We start from the raw sequence: 14,799 nt of genomic DNA, 5'->3' as shown, positions 1-14,799 counted from the left end.
AGTTGCCCGCGACGCCTCAGCCAGTGAGATCCTCAGCCTTTGTGTGCATTTTAATTAATTTCTTTAATTTATTCAACCCACCTAATCTGTAGTAATTGACCTATAAAAAGGCAGAGTGTCTGGTCTCCGTCATTCCTACCGTGAGGGATGCTTAAAGCTCGGTCTCTCCCAGATACAGTTTTTTTTTTTTACCTCCCTTCTCCTAATCCTGCGCTCTCCGACTGTCACCCGTTGGACGTGGGCTCAGTTTTACGTTTCATTGTTCGTCGTAATTATGGGCTGTGACGCACTCCTCCCCCCCCCCTCCCCTCCTCAGTCTTATAGATTAAAAGGGCTTCGAAGACGGACTAACCTCGACGCTAACGAGGGGTGGGCCCGGGTTCTGGTGAGAAGGTGAGCGGACGGAAGTTAATGACAGAGCAGACACGGACCGGGGCGGTCAGGGGCCCCGGCGGATCAGCGCGGAGGCATAGCTCACGCAGACGTTTCCAGTTCTTTCTGGTTGATTAGGGTCATTATGTTGGAAAGCTGATTTATGTCGCCATTCCTCCTTGCCGGTCCTGCATCGATAGATCTTAATGAATTGGTAAATAAGGGTGAAGATCACACTTGACAACACAGTAACATTTCTCATTCATACCAGACAAGATTGATGTAGCCAATTAGGCCGCAACAGTAGAAACCGGTCTGAAGAAAAATAATCTTTCCAGAGGAAAATTACCCGAGTCTAACCCTCTACAAAATAGATAATGGGCAGTCTTTAACATGTTTTAGTCACAGACCAACCATTCTGTGAGGGGGGTCTGAAATCGCGTTTAAAAATGTGGTGTGGGGAGGGGGGACGCTTTTCCTTCCCTGTGAGGGAATTTATACAGAATTTATGTTTATCCATTGTGAACACACAACTTTCCCACCAAAACGCTGAGACTCCATTTAACATTCCTGCCTCAACTTCTAAAAAATAATTATTATAATAATCCTGCAATAATTCTGTAAAGTGCACTATTAATTTTTTTAATTGCTACAATTTTAAAAATAAATTTCACAAAAATCATTCACATTTTAGTAGCCTGTGTCAAATAATTGAACTACTGTCACAAAATGATAATTAAAATAATAATAAAATTTAGCTTAAAAAACAGACAAGCGCAGATCATCAATATCGCAGGGCTAGGTGGAACAGCCAAAGGGTGAGGGATGAAAGCTTAGTGATAGTTTAGCCGCCTGATTCCGCTCGCTAGAAGCATATGCTAATGAGAGACTGCTACTCAACTGCATCATTTATGTCGATAATAGTGGCATCATCATTACAGGACTTAAATTAAATTACATCATAATTAGCATATCAAAGTGATTGGTTAAACTTGAAAACAAATACCCAGTCCCGCTAATGAACGGTGTTAATTGGCTCATGCGTTCTAAATAAAACATCTAGGTAAATATGTGGTCTAGCAACAATTTTTTCCCACTCTTCTTATTTTCAAGGGGAGATGGGAAAAAAAAAATGCAAAACTACAAGCTCAAAACAAAATATGCCGTAGGGATTTGTAAGATAAAAATTTAAAATATGTAGCATTTAATTTCAGAACACTAAAGCATAAGGCGGACTCTAGAGGACAATGCAAATTATCTGCCTTCAGAACAGAGTTGGGCCAACTCTCAATATCAACTAATCACAAAGCTCATTATGCATCGCGGTATTAAATTATGAAGAAGCAGCACAGCACATTCCAACACAAATCCCTATGAAATGTTAATATTATACCCACAATAGCGGCATACCGCACTATACCCGCCTTCATGAATAATAAAGTAAACAAATTATCCACCCACCTTTGATAATGATTATTAGCATTTCACCGTGTGTAATTTTACTGACCTCCCCTATTCAAACGGGGACATGCTCTATAAAGTTTGGATAACTGCAAAATCTAAATAACTCCATCAAAGACCGACTCGCTGCTGTAAAACTCATATCTGCGACTCATTAACACTTTACAGTTATAACCTTATAAAAAACTGTATTAACTGTATTTATAAGAGCCGCACTGTAAAGTAGAATGGGAACATATTGCCGTTACTTGCAGTTTGCTTTTACGGGATTTTCACATCAACATACCCTAAAGAACCCTGCGTAGCATGTCAAACATGTGATACAATTTACAAAAAAAAAAACAAAAAAAAACTAAAAAGCCAAAAATAAACACCAAGTCAAGTGCCTTTGCACCTGCGTGATGTGCCCTGCGACTTATCATTCAGAGCAATTAAACCAATTGGCAAATGAATCCCTATGAGCACCCCTCCCCACCCCCACGTGCGGCAGAATGCACGAGCGGCCGGCAATTAGAAAGTGACATTAATGTGTCGCGAGGATGAAAATGGATGGATTTTTTTTTTTATTACCTGACGCTGAGGAGTGTCAGACTGGCCAGAGGAAGTGCGAGCCGGTGTATGCGGGCGCCTGCCTGCGCGTGTCACTGCCCAGGGCTCTGATATCTGTGTCACCAAGCTGACTGTGTTTATAGAGCCCCGCATCATAAACAAGCCCGCGGCCCCGCGCGGCCCGTCCGTGCATACCTAAATCACCGCGCCCATTAAAAATGTCTCTCCTGACAATTATTCTATCATTTTCGCCTGTCATCGGGCAATTACCAGCGCCCCGGGACTGGCCCAATAGGAGCCCTGAGAGTCTGAGGCTGCTTTCACAGAGAGACTGAAAAGTGCAGAAAATGGAAATTTATAGTCCAGACAGTGCTGCCTTTCTCCGAACCCACCAGAAATAATTACACTCTCGTTCCCGTCCGCTGAAATATAACGCAATTATTTGAAAACACTACTTATCATTTAATTCACATTTTATTGCCAGAAATACATTACAATTATCCCTCTGTCTCTGATCTAAAAATGACCTTCAGATTTGATTTGGGATTTTTTTTCTTTTCTTCCCCTTCTCTCCTCACCGTGCCTGTGTGAGCGGTGAGGGTGTGTGCGCGGGCGGGCGCGAGCCGGCGAGCGAGCGTGCGAGCGCGCGTGTGTGTGTGTGCGCGTGCGGGCGGACGGGCTGTGTGCATACATAGCGCCGGACTTCCTGACAGCGCGGGGGCTCCGCCGGCTTCGGGTGTTGGCACAAACGGTCGCCTGCACCGGCTCTCCCTCCGCCATCCCATAATAGACTTCTGCGCCAGCTTGCACTGCTCACACACCTGGAAGCTTCCTCAAGACCCCTGCTTTTTTAAAATTAAAAAAGCTCACCCCCGGCTTCCGACTGCCACCGAGGGGGACTCACATCGCACGGCACGGCAAGCAGGACCGGCTGCTGGGTGCCGAGGACGCAGACTTCCACCCTGTCTCCCCAGAGAAAGGTATTTCTGCCTGCTTTATTCTTCCACTACGACTCGGCCGCTTTCTTCCCTCCGTCCGTTTAAGTCCGAATCACATTAGCGGCGCCTCTCGCAGCGAGTCCCGGCCGCAGAAACGCACTCTACGAACGACTGGGGGGCTTTCCTCAAAACAAGAAATCAAACGTGCCTAACCTGTACATCAAAAGGTCGCGTTCACGCCATGCCACGCGGCACGCGCACACACATACAGACACGGGGGCCAAAACATGCTCATCCAGCCCCAGAATTAAAGGAAAAAATAACCTACCTTTTAAAGAATGAGAAGAAAAAAAAACACAATTCCCTATTAATCGGGCATCTGAAGATATTCTTAGAAGCCTTAATGTGCTTCTGGAAAAAAACAACAACGGCAGTTTAAATTGGAAAAAAAGATGGAAAAAAGTCGGGATCTCGTTAAATGTTAAAGCTTTTATCACGAAACTACGTATTGCGGTGTTTATTATCTACTGCAGGCACACTTTCTGCTGCACTCGTCCCAGACTGATGACATCTTCTGCTGGTAATTAAAACAAATCAAGCAGCCCCCTGATTGTTTTGGTGCCCAAGGACAATCACACACAGACGGGAGAGAGAGAGAGAGAAAAAAGTGAGCGTTTAATCGGCAGGGTTCGTCTCTGGGGCTGCGGCGCGAGGGGCGAGGGGGCTTGAGCGCGAGGCGGCCGTGCGCGCCTGCCATTATCATCCCAAAGTGAGGAGCTCCGACCTGCTCGGAAAAACAGCGCGCGAGTTCCTCAGCCCCTCTCTGGCGGCTACGGCTCCACGATAAATACGCCTGACGCCTGCCGAGCCGGGCAAAGTCGGCAACGACGCACCACGCGCTGGGAGAAACAGTAAATGCCAGGTAATCCAGAAAAAAAAGTATTCGGAAGAGGGGGAAAAGAAAAAAGGAAAAAAAGAGGTAAACCAGGCAAGCAGCCCGAGATTCTGATAAATCAAATGCAAAAAAAGCCCCTTCGATGTACTTGAAAACCACACCACACTGACAATTTGTCTTAACAGATGTTAATCAAGCGCCCCCCCACCCCCACCACTTCTGAACGCTATATTCAATCAATTACTAACCTTAATGAGAAACACAGGACTCCAGTCACTGTGCTGGCAAGCGCAGAGTGTGATGGATGAAGGTGTGCGGCGCACTGTAAACAACGCACTCCCGCAACAAGACGGCACCCTTTAGCTAATGCTGTTTGTCAATCCCTCGTCAATTTTTTTTTTCCTCCCCCGACCCCCCTGTACCCCCCCGCCCCCCCCCTCCACCACCACTTCAGCCCGCCACAGATGTTTTTCTTAGCTGCTTCACAAAACAGGAACCGACTAGCTGAGAAGAAAGGCCGTCTCCCCCAGGAAAGGAGTACAAAGCCAGGTCTGTACACAGCAGATGCAGGCGACGGTCCATCTGCTACCAGCTCACAGCACCACATGGAGCTGGAAGATTTAACGCCGCGCCTGGCCGGCCTGCGTCTCTGTCGACATCGGCGGAGTGGAGGGAGGGAGCTCCCAAACTTCAAAGGGGTATGGACAGTGGGGACGGCCCCGGCAAGAAGACCCATGGGGGGGGGGGGGCACTGACACAGCCATGTAGACATGTCCTCATTCACAAATAATAACCACACTACATATGTTAACCACATACCAAAGACCTGAGCAAGCCGCACACAGACTCACACACTTAAGTGTGAAGGCTATGAAACTTTTAGCTACTCTGAATTACTCCCCAAGACAGCAGATCTGTTTTGTAAACCGTATGGCAGCTCCGATTAGCACGGTGAAACGAGCTCTGAGAGGCACGTTATCTGCTAATTCCGCCAGTCGGAGTATCATCGCTACCAGGCTGTTCCTGACCTGCGGCCCGGGGTGCCGCTGCCGCCTTAAGTCTGACCTCCTGTCTCCCCTTCTCCCTCTGGCTGTAGGTACAGTCAGACGCTCAACTAAGTGTTTCTGGTCGGGCTTAAGCAAGAGTCTGGGAACAGGGTGTCCGATGCCACCGACTGTAGGGTAAGCGAGTACCGATTCTCCACACCTCATCTTCATGCCCCTGCATTTAAGGAGCATCTTCGCCAAACGCTCGCTAATGGGCAGCATTTAAGTTCACCCGACTCGTCAACTGCAAGAAGACTGCGAACCCAATTCCTGATTGATGCCGCCCAACTATACATTGATAAACGCCCAGGCACATCCAGCCAATAACGGATGACGGCGACAGGTCGATGAAGCAGTATGAACCACGCAACGTTTCCATGCGCCGAACATTTTGTCATTGTAAAATCCACAGCTGTAAATATTTATTACAGTCCGGGAACAGCAGGAGTCAACAAGGCCAGCGTCCTTGAGTGCTGCTAACGTCGCACACTTTCATAACGCTAAGGAACGGGCGGGGACTGCGCTCTCCGTCAACGACCGAGGGTGAAAAGACAAAACAGGCATAATAGAGGTGAAAGCGGAGCTGGGGCAGACAGCGGTGATTGGGCACACGCCTCCATCCCTCCTGCTAATTTCGCTACCTCTATTTTCCTGCAGGGCTCTGGACAGCCAATGTCAATGAGGTCAGACAATACCACCAGAGCCTTTTTGTCAAGGCAAAAAAAAAAAGTAAAAAGGAGTAGGGTGGGTGGGGTTTAGGAAGGGGGGGGGGGGGCGTGAGGGGACTTCGCTTTCTGTCTGCGAGAGCCAGTATAATCTCCATAGCAACCTTGTAATTGTTAGTTTTCAATTAGAACAGATAGAATGGGACCAGCCACCCCCCAGAACCTGGCCCAGACCCGGCCCAGGTTGAGCGGATGATGTCCGGGGTCCATCCAGCGCTTTCCCACTCCCACGCAGGCGGCCAGTTAGTCATTATTGTCCCGGCCCGCCGGTCGCATCAGAGCAGCGGTGGCAGCCATTGTTAAATGCAGGTTAACCTTTGCTCCCCTCCACAATAAATCACCACCATTATATTCTTTCCCCAGACCTGAAAAAATGCAGAAATGTGTGCGGGTGCATGCGTGTGTGTTGGGAGGGGGGGGCGAGGCGTTTCACGCTGATGTCCTACTTAAGCCTATCCGTCGGGTGAGGGGGCAGGATGAAAGGGGCTGTTTATAATACAGAGCCGGGAATCTGAGGAAGACTGAAAGTTTTATTAGTTTAGCAAGTGTGGGACCCGCATGCTGCGGACAGCCGATTCTGCTCCTGGGTGCCGCAGTCCTTTTCTGTCAAATTCGCCCTCAATAAACTAACCCTAAAAGAGCATGTCTTTGCAAGTCTCATTTCAAGCCTGGACACATTTCCACTGCTTACACAGCAACAGAGGTGGATGCGGATGGAACATAAAAAATACAGGAGTGTAATCAACTCATATTAAACCTAGCAGCTAACAAATAATCCTTGATACCAGATATACGGTGCGTGAAGAAATATCATGATGCATCCGAAACCTCTTTTTTTTCGTCGCACAAATCATAATATTAATATGACCAAAACGAGCAATTAAAGTATACTGATTACATGACAAGCTAATTATCATTTTATAAATGCTACTTTATTAGTATCCATGGTAACTTACTTGAAAATCCCTATTAAGCGCTTACAATTAGGTCCTAGCGTTTGCTTACATATTTTAAGGGGAGAGGATCAAATGGGGCTGGAGTGGAGCTCAACGTTTGCGGAGGCGAGCGAACGAGCGAACAAACACGCCTCCAGCTGGCTGAGCCCTCGCTCTCTCAGGCTGGCCCAATTCAGGCGGACGAATGGACCGGATAACGAGCCGCCCGTTTTGTCCGTCACCTTAACTGCCGAAGCATATAGCTTAAAGAGCAGGAAAATGCCAACACACCTGCTACTGTAATCACGACGCATCGAGACGGAGCCGTAAAAAAAAAAAAAACAGGTGACGGAATAAGCCATTTAGCTAATTCAACCGTTTAACTGTCGACAAATTTGTATATACACCAAACATGCAGATGAGTTCATTCACGTTAAAACCATAGCATTTATTTTTTCTCATTATCCTGATCAGGACAAAGATGCTCAACTCCCGACCTTGAGCTGCAAATTGGGAGCTCGGAGACCGACAATCTGATATCGATACATCATGACTGCTGGCTCGAGAGCTCGCCATGTGCTCGGTTTGTTAAACTCAAAGTAAAATATGGAACGAGCACGCTCAGATACTGTAAGAGTCACGCACTGGACATATAAGCACATAGACTACGCAGTGTCCAGCTGTGCTGTATCACAGACTACAGTTAAAGAGACCTTTACGTAAGAGGATTAAACCACGCAGTGATCTCTGCTCCGTACTCAAATCCACTCCCCTATACATCTATTAAATGTTAACCTTTTAAACTCGCAGGCTTTTCTGTGAAATTTGTGCCTGCTTTGGGGACACCTTGAATAAAGCTTAACATCTTCCCACCCAGAGATAATCTTTGATTCGTGTGTGTGTGTATAAATAAATAAAAATAAGAAATATCTGTTGACTTTGATTCTGCAATGCAATGAAAAACTTCAGGCCAACTAATAAAATCCCACATCAGTTTATCCTGGGTGTTCTCCAAACGATGTAAACCTTTCCAAAAAGCTCTTCAAATTGTGCATTCTACCTAACCATAAGTCATTTTCAGATATGTAATCATAACCCTCAAATACATATGTATAGAAAGGGCTTTATGCATTTTGTGTAGTATTTAACATTAATGCATTGCTATGATTTTCCTTTCATTATTTTGTCTTACGTCTCTGAAACGACACCCTTGTCTCGCATTTGTGAATATATTTACTTGTGTGCTAAATGAAATTCACATATCTGACCTTATGGTTTTTTTTCCTCAAGACACCATAAATAAAACCAAAAAGGCGGTTTGTTTCTGCTCTGCTTTCATTTGCCCTCTTTTCTTTTGGAAAACGCATTAGGAGGCATGTTCTGTTTTATGGAGTTTGTGGTGAGGGTTAGCCTATCCGCATCACCGATGGCTTAACCAAAAACTGACACACAGGCCTATAAAAATGCAAATCAAAGGGTTTTTTTTGTCATTTGGATTTTAATTACAGCAAAAGAATGCCGCCTCACAGGCATTAAATCAGCACTGGTGACAAGAATAAACTTAATCACAAATATTGTGTTTATAATCCATATAATTGAAGTAATTAATCAGTACATGAAAGGAAGTTAATATCTGACCATCTTCAACGTAGGTGCTGGAAAGCGACACTGAATCGTTTGTTATGGCAAGAAAAAAATTATAAATATGTAAATAATAAAAGACAATACTTAAGATCAACACATTAAAACTGACAACATTAAAGCGTCTGGTTTTCACCGCGAAAGTTTATCATTGTTTTTGACAGCGCTGAGGGTATTAAGCCAACAATAAACAAACTTGGGTGAGCACCACGGAGTGTTGGAGAGCAGAAGGTTTATGCAAAAGGTCTTCAGCTCAATGACACCTGCTCATTAAAAGCTGTCCGAAAAGAGCAAGAGGAGCCGCGGGTGGCAGGGGGGGGGAGGGGGGGAGAGGGGGGACTTCAGCCGATAGGGAAGGGAAAAAAAAATAAATAAGAAGAGGAAAAGGAAACGCGAGCAAGGAGCGAGGCAGATCACTCCGGCCTGGCACTTCAAAACGGCCGGCGAAAGGAGACGGACACTTCAGGTTAAATGAGCTCTTGTGCTCCCCCTTTAAACGTGCACGTCTTCAAAACTGCATTTGAATTAGGGCCATTTGATGAAATCAAAAGACTTTGCTGTGAGTAAATTTAAACAAGCAAGGGCACCTCGCAGCAGTCTTCCCATTATGGAGCAGATTGTAGTAAGATGAAAGTGTGCTGCATGGTTAACATAAAAAAAAAATAACTGTTCTCCTTCACAGTGTGCATTTTCATCCTGCGAAATAAAGAGGGCCTTTTTAACGGGGGGGCCTGCAGGGAGGGAGGGAGGGAGGGGAGACTCTGGTATCAAACGCAACCCCCCCCCCCCCCCACCCGTGGTACCATCCACGACTTTCCAGTCTCCGTTAACAGGTTGCCAGATAGAAAGCCATGCTGTTTGATGCTAACAGTATGGACGCTCTTCTGGCATTTTCCAACCCCCCCCCCTCCACCCCTCTCCCATGACTGCATTCCGTGGGATGCTGTCCAATACCTTGAGATGTGGCCACCTGCTTTTGGTACACCTAGAAAATGTGTACAGCCTGCCAGTGGCACAGCTATCTTGGACCCCACCAGCAATAAGAACAAAACGCCCCCCAGCAACTACAATCAGACACCAGCCACAGGTGTCACTATGGCGACACATCAATGACAGCCTGTGTTTAAACACCTCATTTTACAGGCAGGACAACCCCGGCAACCCTGGACCCCCAACACCGCTACTGGGTCCCCGACTCCTACATCAGTCGAATTTCCAGGCTTGAGATGCAGCAGCTCAGTCGAGTGAAATCGTCACAGCTCTCTCTCTCAGGTACTTTGCAATTCACTGTCACGGTACATTTAGGAGAATCCAATTAATTTCATACAGCAAATACAGTTGCAATGCAGCTGTGAACGCCAGCCTGATTTAATCTGTTTGTACACTAAAGGCATCATGTTACATTATCCTTTGAGACACTGGGGAAACCGTGCTCATTTTTGTGGCTTCGTAATTATGACTATACGGCAAATCGATTCATAAAAAAGCAAAACAAAGGCAGAGCGAATTCCTGGGACATTATATCTGTGATGTGTGGGCTCTTTTTCAGAAACCAATGCAAAACAAGCCCGATTTATTCATACTGCACAAAAAAAAAAAAAAAAAGCGCTTCGAGTGAGGTTTTCAGGGTCCAAAATGTATCCCATAATGCCACATTCACCAGAGCAAAATGATAGGGAGAGGGAGACACGTTTCCATTCATTAAAACGTGAGTGCGGCAAATTGCACCAAATTGAGTCCTTTCCAAGCCTGCCCGGTGGGAAGGAAATGTAAGTTTTAGCTCCAATGGTCCCGCATGCAAAGTTACTCAAAGAGGACATTTACATTCAACAGAAAAAAACTTTCGGTGCTACACGCCTCCCCAACCCCACGCCCTTTCATATAGAAAATGTGTTTTCCAAATGAAAATAAACTTTGGCTAGCAAGTTTGATGCAGTTAAACCCAGGAATGCAAGATCAAATAAAGGGTTCTGCAGAGGTTGACAAGAGAAATGAAATCACTTGCATGAGAAGATATTCGGGTAATAAAATTACTGTTTTTTACATCTTCTTAAATGGCACATTTTCCTGCGGAGTGATAAAGCTCTTACTGCCTCCCTTTAAATCGTGCTTCCTTTCACGGATTTGGTCTCCAAATGGCAATCTTTTCTAGGTGTAAAGGATGCTTAGTCATATTCCCCGAATCCTTCACCCCGCAATTTGCCGGCAAGGAGGAGCACTTTCAAACAGCAGAACTTGCGCAAAACTTTCCGACAACTTTTACCGGAGCTGCAACGTCGCAGAGTGAACGGAATTAAAAAAAAAAGAAGAAGAAGCTGCACAGCCATCAATCCTGCGCTCATTTAACACGACACTGACGTCTCCGCATCCTCCCGATTCAGCCGCTAAGTTGGAAAGCGACGACCGGCCATGGTGATGTGATCGGTGCTGCTTTTCCAACGTTTTACGTATACACCGTAGAGGGTGCCCCCAGGTCTAAAACAACACAGCACCATAAAAAGACTTTCACTGGGGGAATTAGGGCGGGTTTTCATGCTTGGAACCTGCCTGGACATGACCCACCCAACCCCCATAACTGGGGCACCCACGAAACGGCCCAGTTTCCAGGTCTGTCTGCAGAGAGCAGAATGACGCAGCACGTGATCACCCAGGCTAATTGAGTCTAACGATTTGCCTGATTACCCAATCAAGGGTTCGGGCTCAGTCAGTAGGGACCCTCGCCCCCCGTCGCTAGGGCAGTGGACCACAGCTTTCCCTGCTGGCTGCACAGAGGTGCAGGTGGCCCAGACGGAGAAGCCGTCCGCTGTGGACACCACAAGGACAATTTTGGGGATTCTGCTCTGATGTCAAGCATAACCCTTGTCCCCTCTACGGGACCCACCCCGGACAACCTGCAGTTTTATACCCGCGCACATTGTAAATTTAACCCTCTAAGTTGATCATACACCACAGCATAGATGTACACTTGCTCTTACTTAATATCAATCACGCAAATATACCAGTCCCTATGCGTCAAGTTTACAATTGATAAATGGATGGAATAATGGTTGAAAAACATTGAAGCTGGGTCCACTGGGACCAAACAGCATCCTTAACAAAGCCAGCTACCTCTTCATCATCATAATTCCCAAGCTTAACCCTTCCAGGGCAGCGGCATCGTAAAGTACCAGAGTACCTAAGAAGTACAAGCAATAGAAAATTAAGTGGGAGAAGCAGTCGTTCAGAATAATAGAGGTTACTTATTTAGCCGAAGCACATCGCAGAAAATCTGGGGACTGGTGAAATAGAGGAATATATTATAATTTTGTTTTTTTTTCTGCCATTATTAAAATTGCAATAAAAAGCCTTTGGAAGTGAAATAAACCACTTATCAGTGTGCCTGGTTTTTTACCTTAAAAGCAGTCTGGCTATGCAATTTGAGTTGCAAAAAAAATGAAAAGACGTAGCCTATCGTGACGCTAAAAACATTACTGGATGTTCGTGATGGGAGACACAAATGGACCGCTTTCCAACACTGAAAATAGCAACGCAGTACATTCTGGGGTGAATCATTGCATTTAATTGTTTATTCAACATCACAAAGAGAAAGGTAATAAAAAAAACTGCACTCATTCGAGGACAACCCTAAAATGCCATTTCAAATGCAAATAGATCAAGACTGTCATGGCTGAAAGCTTTTTATAAGTCCAATTTCTCAAAATAAATAAATAAATCAATAAATACATACAGATAGCCAGCATACTGCATTCTGATCGGGTGCCCCCAATACTACACAAATAGATAAAGTTGTCTTATTTATAGAAAAAAGTTTTATTTTGTTATTTTAGACAATAAAAAGCTGAATAAAGACATCTACTTCGTTAAAGGTGCTAATTTTATCAGTGATTTTTTCTCTTTAAGTGAGAATTTAAAAGGTTCAATGAAGGCACTTCATTCATTTGCATCAATTTACAGGAAAGCGTCAGTATGTCCACCTTCAAGGGAGACGTGGGCCTGCAGCCCGTGGAGCTCTGCGCAAAAGGTGTGTAATTAAGAATTCTCCCTCACAGGGCATCGAGGCGCCTTTGTGTGCGCAGGGGACAGGAGGATTATTACAAACCGACAAACACTTGGAAATCGGTCAAACGGCGGAGTCACTTCAAATCGAATCGCCGAAGGAAGAGCTGGAATTCACCGTGTTTCACCACCATTTTATTTCCACGAAAACGGAAACAATGTTGACAATTGACACAGTGACAGCGTGTTTATTTTCTGTATGTGACGGCATACAAGAATGATGTGACATTTGGACAACTGGGTCTTTAATATCCATTTTCCAAGCAGAATCTGACAGCTTCTATACAGCAGCCCTTGGTAAACATCTGAAAGTGGAAGCACATACGAAGGAGAGACAAAGCGGGCTCTGGAAAATGTCTGAATCTGGGCTCAAATTCCATACGGCACCACAAATTAAGAGTGATCAGAAGGAGGCGAAGAGAAACCGTCAACCATGCTCAAATTCAACACAACTACATTGCCTAGGAGACCCACTCATTTACCAAAATAACTTAGTTATCGACAGTGTTTTTACCGATGATGACACAAAATGTGGTGCTTCACAAAGGCTTTTCACCAGCGCGTTGGTTAGACGGCAGGTCACTAGGTCACGGCCCATATGGCTGGCCACTGCCTGCATTTACAGCCTCTTAGATGCATTTACTGTGTTGACAATTACTGATGTCGGTCTGTATTTCCAGGTCTGAGCAAGATGAACATCTTGACCTATACCCCACTAGGCTAGATTTTTTGTGCGCAGTTTTCTAAAAAGGATGTTACTTTCAGACATTCGTGAGGGACCTTGTAAACATGAGACATCTGAAGCCAAAAGACCTTCTCATTTGTCCTTCCAGACCTCTTGCAGGCCGACCTTCAAACACACAGCAGGACCGTTAGGTAACCCTCAGCAGCCACGTGACAGGAGGCAAACATTCATCTTCCGTCCTTTCTTAAGAAACCCATGAAACCTCGAGAGCTTCCTTAGACTACGGACCACCACGCATAACGACAACAACAAGTGTCTCCTTGGTTGAGAGAAGAGCCCTCCGTGCATATACAATCATTTTTCATTAAAAGGCATAGCCTCTTTGCTAAGCGACTCAACTTCAAAAAGGACCAAAATGTACATAGGCACCCAAAACAACCTTGATTCTAGCTTTGTTTATTTCAAATTTAAATGTCACTTCTCAAAACACTGAGTGCCTAAACACTTTTGTTAGCCATTAGCATCAAAAGGCACTTCAACTTTCGGGGCGACTCAGAGCTACAGTGTGTTTTGACAAACCAAATACGAAGCCAGAAGGAGCCATCTAGTTAAAACTATCTAGCTTAATCATTACTGAACTAAGGACCTCACCACTTCACCATCTGTTCAGCAAGTGAGTACCTGATATGCAACTGCACTAGCGTTGTAAAACGATGTGTCATAGAGCTTCATCCATCATATGAGGAAATATACACATTTAAACGTTTCCACTTCTCATGTTTAAGAAGAATATTAACATTGGTGTGGTGGGTTACAGGTCATGGCAGCCCAAGCCAAACCCACTACACTGTAAATATTGGCACTGTCTCCACCCCATGTTCTGCTGTCCACACAGGAACCACACCAACAATGATCACCATGGTTGCCTTCAATTGCTTAAAACCATCCAGAGAGACTGTAAGATCGAGGTTCCTTGCAGTTTGTCAAATATTACACGCCTGTCCATACAATTTATAATGTTTCAAAGCATGAGACTGGGGTCTGAAGGTACGGGTAAAGCTTTGAATCTCACTGGTTCGTCAGCAGTGATTTTTGGAGAAGCCAGCCTATCAAGTTCCTCTGAAACAAGGGAGGTGGTTATGGAGAACATTCTAGATGATCTGACTTGAACAGGTCTGGAAAAACAATTGTAACATTCTGCTTACCTGGGGGCTAATTACTGACTAACCTGCCTACTCTTGACACAGACACACACACACATGCACGCACACACACGCTGACTCACACACGCACCCGCTCGCGCACACACGCACCCGCTCACACACGCACATGCACGCACACGCTTGCGCATGTAGGGTAAACATATCCTTATGGGGACCGCTCATTCATTTCAATGGGAAAAATGCTAACGCTAACTATGACAACCTTAACCCCTACCCTGCCCTAACCATAACCATAAGGGAAAATCTCCATTTTCACATGAAAATGGAGACTGC

General features: G+C 45.4%; 1 protein-coding gene and 1 long non-coding RNA gene across 13 annotated transcripts in view; one reads left to right on the top strand and one right to left on the bottom strand.

The window, feature by feature from the left end:
- Positions 1 to 14,799, bottom strand: part of LOC111843126 (forkhead box protein P2) — a 117,273-nt gene that overhangs the window by 67,436 nt on the left and 35,038 nt on the right. The window contains exon 1 of one of the 11 annotated variants that reach the window (XM_072710094.1): positions 4,464 to 4,615. The exons of 7 other annotated variants lie outside the window; for them this stretch is intronic. The gene's annotated coding sequence lies outside the window, so the exon portion shown is untranslated. Of the gene's footprint in view, positions 1 to 2,119; positions 2,205 to 2,403; positions 2,458 to 3,648; positions 4,019 to 4,463; positions 4,616 to 14,799 lie in introns of those variants that run through there. 3 more of the 11 variants (XM_072710095.1, XM_072710099.1, XM_072710097.1) reach the window with 3 other exon arrangements.
- Positions 3,018 to 5,997, top strand: LOC111843147 (uncharacterized). Of its 2 annotated transcripts, XR_002838087.2 has the most exons (3): positions 3,038 to 3,362; positions 4,670 to 4,913; positions 5,312 to 5,997. It is a non-coding gene; the product is annotated as an uncharacterized lncRNA (long non-coding RNA). The 2 variants fall into 2 exon arrangements; XR_002838086.2 differs by having other exon boundaries at positions 3,018 to 3,362; positions 4,670 to 5,997.

The sequence above is a fragment of the Paramormyrops kingsleyae genome, chromosome 3 (genome assembly GCF_048594095.1).
Source record: "Paramormyrops kingsleyae isolate MSU_618 chromosome 3, PKINGS_0.4, whole genome shotgun sequence".
NCBI lineage: Eukaryota > Metazoa > Chordata > Actinopteri > Osteoglossiformes > Mormyridae > Paramormyrops > Paramormyrops kingsleyae.
The sequence above is the reverse complement of the archived record's forward strand: the minus strand, read 5'-3'. Positions and strand labels throughout refer to the sequence as shown.